The sequence below is a fragment of the Setaria viridis genome, chromosome 6 (assembly GCF_005286985.2).
Source record: "Setaria viridis chromosome 6, Setaria_viridis_v4.0, whole genome shotgun sequence".
Taxonomy (NCBI): domain Eukaryota; kingdom Viridiplantae; phylum Streptophyta; class Magnoliopsida; order Poales; family Poaceae; genus Setaria; species Setaria viridis.
In genome coordinates this window covers 20,353,166-20,361,335 of record NC_048268.2, presented here as the reverse complement: position 1 = coordinate 20,361,335, position 8,170 = coordinate 20,353,166, and the positions used below count along the sequence as shown (strand labels likewise).

Genomic DNA, 8,170 nt, shown 5'->3' with positions numbered 1-8,170 from the left:
TCCGTAGGTGCAGATTCTTCAAAGGTTTGTGCGGATTCTCCGGAAGTTGCGGAATATTCCGAAGAGTCTTGCGGAGTTTCCGTACTTTTGTGTTAGTTTTCGAATCTCTTGTTCTGACACTTGCTTGGGTTCATTCTTACTTCCATATCTCTAAATTAGTTCCTAGCACCATTCCTAGGTCCATTAGCTCGTGCATAGCTAAGAGGACTTGATATTTCTAGAAGAGAGGTTTGTGGATTGGTTTGGAATTCAAGCCGAGGTCCTTTGAAGAAATTTGAATCGGCTCTCATTCACCCCTCTGGTTGCCCGTCTTGGTCCTTCGATTTTAGAAATCAATAGAGGAAAATATGGTCCTTAAAAGTCCAATTGTTGTCATTGAAGGCTCCATCATTTAAAGTATTAACAACCACTTAACTTTTTAAGGACAGCATATGCATGTCAACATGTCGTCATTAATCATGCATAAACAAACCACTGCCAATGTTATAGCAGCCATGTTGAGGGTTGAGTAGCACTACTGACCACAATATTGTTGTTAAAAGCACTGCAGTGCTGATTCAAGATCATGTTTTTTATTTCAAACCGTACGACTGGCACAATTGCAGCCAATATTACATATTGGATAATTAACTTGAAAAAAACATAATTCTCATTTTCTTTTTCGGGCAAAACATCGTTCTCGTTGATAAAGGACTGAAGACCTGAAATAACATATCCACTTATGTAGCAACCTTTGTAAGGCTTCATCTAATAGGCAAAGAAGACTGCTGCTACAGAGGAAAAAAGCTCAAGATTCAAATACTTTAGGTAACTTTCTACATATATTTGCATTGGATTGGACAAGTGCTGATGTGCGAGACAGCGAGAGCCTTATAAATCAGTAGTTCTCTCCACAGTCGATGCAATCACTAAAAGCATCACTAGTGGTCTTTGTCCAAAAAAAAGTGGTCTTGTCACATGATTCAGCTCATGCATGACACATGCACTAGACCATCATGCATTTTATTTAGTGGCATGGTCATCAGTTGGTGCACTAAACCTGATGCGATGACAAATTATGCACCACCAAATCAATGTGGTTCTCAACAACAGGAGCCCACTACGTAATAAGAAATGATTTTCCCTTTCCTCGAGCTTTTCGTTCAGCATGGCTAGCATATGCACCTGATTCAGCACGAGTATAAACACTAAACAGAATCGATTCTTCTCCCCATGTTTCACTTTCTTTCTGGTTTGAGCTGAACCTGATTGCAGTTATACTAGTATGGATTGAAGTTGAAGCACAGATGTTAATTTCTGGATCTTGATCAGAATTTAGTCAAGCACCCAGCAGCAGGATGTAGACTCCATTCTCCTCTGTCCCTCTTATTGCTGGCTAGCCCCATAGACTATTCCATAGCCGCCAGCCCAAAAATCACCAACAGAATACTAGCACCAGGATGCTGGTTTGCACATTGCACAGTGGCCTGAGACGTGATTCCAATCCAAAGCCTCCTTCAAACTACGACCATAAAAATTAGCAGGCAAACAATCGAAAAATAAATAATTCTGACTGTTTTTTTTCTCGAATATGCAAGAGAGCTGCATATCATTGCATTAAGAGAGAAGAGTTTAGGCTAAAATAGGCATACAACACAAACCACTAACCCCAAACACTTGGGGTTGCCCAAAAACTTTCATCGCTAACATATATAGTACACGATTCTTCATTGCTAAACTTTGACCTGAAAGGCAATCAGTGTCATATACCTAGAGAAAAAAAAGGTTCTAAACATCACTGGCATTCTCAATTTTGCATATTAAACTATCATTTCAGTTAACTAACAATAATAAGTGAATAAATACCTTGCATATATATTCTGAAATTCCATAACCAATAAATACCTTGCATATATAACTGATATTGCATAACCAGACAGAGTTATGCATCCGTGGGGAAGAACCAAGTTAGAAACTGCTGTTTGCTCCGCAGTGCTGCCATCACGTCCTTCGGGGGGCAACGGCATTATTTTTCCATCTCTCATTGTACAAGCCAGAGTCAGCAAGAGGATCCAGCAGGTACCCAAGTGCATGGGGTATAGATTGTCAAAAAACCTATGCATAAAGTAGATGCAAACCTCTTGACTGCCACCTGGACATTGGCTATCATGGACCGACTTGGAGCGTTCTGAACTCATGAAGAGCAGTTGGCCACCCAAGCTATCCACCTTCATCCACTGGCCAGGTGCAGTGGCAAAGCTCGCCTCAAAGATCTCAAATAGGTCTGCGTTCCTCGCGTGCAGGCCTTGCGTCCTCACCAAGATCCTCCTGGAAATCGATCCGCGCGCGTGTCCGTGGTGCGCACGTGCCTCCGGACGGACGCCCTCGTGTCGTCTTGCTTTGCCTCGCCACGCCGACCGATACTGGAGGTGATCGAGCGCACGGCCGGTGGGGAGTGATCAAGAGAGGCGACAGCTAGCTAGCCGCGCAAGGACGTACGTGCACTCGACGGAGCTACAGCAAGGAGGTTGCACGAGAGGCAGCTACAACCACTACGACCACCGGAACCTTAATCTTCTTCATCTGCTTCATCTACATGTGAGCTCGATCGTGTGAGCACTGAACTGAATGTGAACAACTCTGACGCCATACCATGCACACAGGCACTAAGACACAGTACATCCTGACCCGGCTTCCCTTCCCTGCTACTGGATAACATATTCATTGCCTACTGTGGATCGACCAGCAGTAGCGCCTGGGCTTCGACGTGGACGTGGTAGAGAGCAATTGATCATTTTTGCATGCGCCCGGCCATCTGCGAGGTCCTGCACGGCTCCGGCGTGTGTGAGTTCCTTTGTGTGAGTTCCTTTTTGTGACCTTTCTTTTCGTTTTCATTTTTTGGCCCAGTTTCCTTTTCATTTGATTGCAAGTTCTATCAATCTGATTGCTAGAGAACATACTCGGATGGCATGATGATGTGGAATGACGGCGACAGCCAACAGCAGCAAGAGCTGCAGTAGCCATGGACAGGGAACGACGCCCTCTCTGAAGCCATCACCGTTGATCCTGCCGTCGCGGGACTTACAGGAAGAAGTTTTGAGGCCGCCATCATGGATCATTTGAAGCATGTGGTTGGAATGATATTTGATACACTTACAGATGTGGAGAAATTTTACAAATCGTATGCACATGAAGCTGGTTTCTCTGTTCGTGTTGGTCAACACAAGAAGCAAAATGATGAAATATTATTGAAGCGGTATTATTGTTCAAGGGAAGGGTACAGAAAGGAGAATGTAAAAAATGTTATTGACAAATCTGGAAAAAAGAGAAAGACACGTAATGTGATGGAAACCAGATGTGGTTGTGAGGCACATATTGTTGTTAAGCTTGGCAGTGACAAGAAATATCGGATAGCTTCAATGGTTGAGGAGCACAGCCATGGTTTTGTGTCACCAGATAAGAGGCATTTGCCAAGATCCAACCGTAATGTTAGTGAGAGGGCAAAGATTACCTTGTTCAGTTGTCCTAAGGCTAGTATTGGCACCTCACAAGCATATAGACTTCTCCATGTTAGTGTGGGTGGGTTTAAGAATGTTGGGTGCATGCTGAGGGATTTGCAAAACTATTACCGTGACCTCAGGAGCAAAATCAAGGACGCAGATGCACAAATATTTGTGGCACAACTTGAGCGAAATAAGGAAGTAAATCCTACCTTCTTTTATGACTTTATGGTGGATGAACAAGGACGACTTGTTCATGTGTTTTCAGCAAATGCCTTATGCAGGAAAAACTATAGTGTTTTTGGTGATGTGGTTTCGGTAGATTCAACATACACCACTAACCAGTATAATATGATTTTTGTGCCATTTACTGGAGTCAATCATCACTTGCAAAGTGTTTCCCTAGGGGCAGCATTCTTGGCAAATGAAAAGATCGAGTCATATGAATGGTTGTTTAACACCTTTCTTAAGGCTATGCGTGGAGTAGCACCTCATCTAATCATAACAGATGAAGATGCGAGCATGAAGGCTGTTATTGCTCATATTCTACCGGATACAACTCACAAACTTTGCATATGGCATATCATGGAAAAGGTACCTGAGAAGGTTGGGCCCTCTATAAGAGAGGATGAACAGTTCTGGGATAGACTACACACATGTGTTTGGAACTCCGAGACTTTAGATGATTTTGAGTCACAATGGAATTCTATCATAACAGATTTTGCACTCATGGGAAATGATTGGTTTTGCACAAAGTTTGCCATGCGTCAATCATGGATCCTGGCATACTTTATGGACATACCTCTAGCAGGAATCCTTAGGACTACATCACGATCGGAGAGTGCAAATTCTTTTTTTAACCGTTTCATTCATCGAAAATTGACCTTTGTTGAGTTCTGGCTAAGGTTCGACACAGCTTTGGAGTGCCAACGCCAAGAGGAATTGAAAGCCGATAATACAAGTCTTCACACCACTCCTAAATTGATGACACCATGGGTCATGGAGAAGCAATGTAATGTGATATATACACATGAAGTTTTCAGTAAATTTCAGGAACAAATCGTAGCTGCAAGAGACCATTGCATTATTCAAGGCATTACAGAGTGTGAAGATATAAAAATTATCACCATCAGTAGTCTATCTGAAAAAGAGCGAGTGGTTCAGTTGAACAAGTCAGACATATTTGGTAGGTGCTCCTGTAAATTTTATGAGTCCTATGGCATCCCATGCCATCATATCGTACAAGTGCTTAGAGCTGAGAAGCAAAATGAGATACCATCGATTTATATTATGAACAGATGGGAGAAAAGATGTAAAAGGTTTGTATTGTATGATTTTTTTTCTATGGTTGTTTTGTACAATAGTCTTGATCAGATATTCAATTTTACAAGGATCTATTCTTTGATGAAGAAGATAACCTGCTAGATGAAAAGCCTAAAAATCCTATGGAGGTGGCAATGTGGAAAATGATTTCAGATTCACGCAACCAGTTTGAAGATCTTATCCAAATGGCAAAGAATTCTGAACAAGGGATGAACTTTTTATTTTCTAATTTATCCAACCTAGTAGAACCTCTCCAAAAGATCACGCCTGCTATGAGAATTCATAAAAAGGATGAGTATGAATCTTTCCTAAAATTCCAATTGAAGTCGATATACATCCACCAAATGAATCAAGTCGAAAGGGAGATGCAAAAGAATTAAGAAGAGCAAGGAGATGAAGGTTGGAAGCAAGGGTAAAAGTAGATGGACGTGTGGAAAATGTAAGCAAGTAGGGGATCATGATGCACGCACTTGCCCAAACAATGTTGTTGGATGATATTTCAAGTTCATGTAACCATTTAAGACCTTTTGGAATACTTGTTGGCTGATATTTCAAGTTCATGTAACCATTTAAGACCTTTTGGAATACTTGTTGGCTGATATTTCAAGTTCATGTAACCATTTAAGACCTTTTGGAATGATGCTTGTAAACACTTTCATCACAGAGCATATATCATTATACAACATGGACATGGAGTTCACTGTAATTTATTTCATCAGTGCATTTGCATAAATATCTTTGCATTTACATCCTTACACATAAGTCAGGCATTACACATATTACATCCTTACACAGAGTACACTAATTTCCTACTGTATGAAGTAAGAATCATGCTACATTTCTTGGATGTAGTCATTGGGCAATGAGACCAACACTGCCATCTTCTTCAAAAATGCCCTGCAAGAGTAGGCCTTGGGTGGTTGGAGAAATGATAGAATTCTGATCTTTCAAACTATTGTCAAATTTCCTGTTTTATCTGTGCAGATGGTACCAACAGATCCCATTGTCTCACATGCTGAAAGATGTCTTACGAGTGCTTTATCATTCATTAGCTTTTCATTGCAAATGCAAGACTCAAAGTAACAGCTAGAGGCAACCCTTCAGGAACAGCAACAATAATAATAGTGACTGTTGTTGCAAAGTAGTTCACTATGGTCAACAATAATCGGCTTCTCAATTTCGAATGGCTTCAGGCTTCATCTGGTAGCCCAGGTAAGGAATATCTTGCACAGAGCACATGTTTTCAAATCTGCAGGCCACACAACAATATCTGGGTCAGGTAGAAGCACTAATATATTTAACTAACTAGGAGGGTGGGAGAGAGCGTCAATTCCTGACCAGAGGCAGCAACAACTAGCATCCCAGGGCTAGAGGATGCAGCATCAGTTGCAGATTCAGAGGCCGCAAGGCAATGGCCTTCAGCAATCATTGCAAGGTCGAATCATGCTCCATGCTCCTATATTTCCCCTTGTTCCATGCTCCTGAAAGCTGGTACTCTCAAATCATGCCGGTGATAATGCTTGTTTTGAGTTCTTTATCAAATTATGACAACATAGCTTGCAAATGTTTGGTCTTTCCTAATTGTTAGGCTCTTTAAATCGTTACTACGAACCAAGTCTCATGCATTGTCGTCAGCTTATGGATTTGCCAGGTCCGAGATGGAAGAAGGGCAAGGATGGCAAGTACTTTGCAGCTCTCGCAGCGGCCAATCCCATGTCGAGGATAGTTCTGAGCTCCAGGCCTAATGAATCTGTACAAGGACAGCATATTGGACATAATGGATCGACTATGCTCCATGGGAGATAGAAATCAGAACAAAAGCAGTTCGGTCCTTCCTCAAAACTCAAAGGTAACAGACCTTGCCCACGGTGAAGAAGAGCAGAGATGGAGGTCGAACGATGGGGGCGGCCTCCCTGTTTCTCCAGCAGCGGCGCTGAGGGCCACGGGCGGCGGCGGCGAGCACGTGGGCGGCGATGGACAGGGGCAGCAGGGGACCAGGCGTGATGGATATCACGTGGGCGATGGACAGGGGTGGCGCCGAGTGCACGGGCGTGGTGGTGGCCTGGGTGAAACGGAAGGAAGGGCACAAGGCGATGAGGAAATGGACATCGATAGCAGGGGGTTTTTGGAAAAAAGGCCAGCAGGTGGAGCTTAAGCACAAAATCGTCCCACCTCTCATCCCATCCATTGGATCAGCATCTAGTGGTCCTGATTGGTAGTTTCTAAGTTTGCATAGGTTGGTTGGTTTGCACCTGATATGTTGCTAGAAAAAAAGGGAAACACGTGTGTGAGTTGTTAATGTGTTGATTATCCAAGCATTAGATCACGACCGAGCTTGATCATATATCGCCTACTTCATTTTTCAACTCATGTAGCTCTCGTTTTGGAGTTTTTCTCCGACTAGTCCGATCTATGATCCCTCCTGACGTGATGGACTTGACACAATTAGGCCTATGGCATTCTGGGGGTAGGAGTAAAACGATTATCCTTGATCCAAATTTGGTGGAAGAAAGGCATATGACTACGTCTGTTTGGTTTGCTGTGAGTAGGGGCTAACTTAAGAATCGGGCTCAATAAGCAATGGGCTAAAATACTACATGATTTTGAGCTAAAAATAGATATTGCTGAGTTGGATTGTGAAGAAGGTAGGAGGGTCATGATCCATTACCACTCTAGCTGTGGAAAAGCTGTTGTGAACTATAAGCTCTGGAAAAGTCGCGAGCTCTAAAAACTGACAGCTGTTTGGTTAAAATAGCAATGAAAGTGTAGATTTGGTAAGAGATGCATGTAATGCTACTCAAGGCCTAAGAGGTTATTGCCCTAAAAAAGCCTAAGAGATTATTGATATACAAATTGATCGTGAAAATTTGTGTTGTTCAATGATTCATATGTAAATAACCATTTTATAAAGGAAAAATTATTTTTTTCTAAATTTTGCATCCAACATTAACATATGGTCCACATAAATACAACAATAGTTTTTTACAAAAGATATATGGTTCATATAATGATGGCACATAATTATAAGAAAATTAATTATTTGACACTAGAAGATGACTCTATTACTGTTTTGCCCTAAAAATTTTTCCTTCCTAATATGACACCAAGAGTTCTAACTTTCATTATTTATTTGACCTTTTCGTCACCTATATTAGTTAAATCAAGTGAAATGATATCCAAATCACATCAAAAAATCCTGAAACTTTTTGTAGTAATAAATAAATGAAGATGAACCATTTTTCTTAAAACCACACATGTACCTTTATGGTTGTAAAATTAAAATTCACTAAATTAGGCTACTCTACATATTATCTAAATTATTTATTTCACCAAAAAAATTGAAAAAAAATTAGAAAAATAAGTAATAT

At 41.4% G+C, this 8,170-nt stretch overlaps 1 long non-coding RNA gene and 1 pseudogene across 1 annotated transcript; one reads left to right on the top strand and one right to left on the bottom strand.

Moving 5' to 3' along the window:
• Positions 1–2,282: 2,282 nt before the first annotated feature.
• LOC140223200 (protein FAR1-RELATED SEQUENCE 5-like) lies at positions 2,283–5,297 on the top strand (annotated as a pseudogene).
• A 190-nt stretch (positions 5,298–5,487) lies between these two features.
• On the bottom strand, positions 5,488–6,894 carry LOC117860315 (uncharacterized). The gene is made up of 3 exons (XR_004641449.2): positions 6,661–6,894; positions 6,141–6,552; positions 5,488–6,051 (listed from the first exon to the last, which is right to left on the bottom strand). It is a non-coding gene; the product is annotated as an uncharacterized lncRNA (long non-coding RNA).
• Between the last annotated feature and the right edge of the window lie 1,276 nt (positions 6,895–8,170).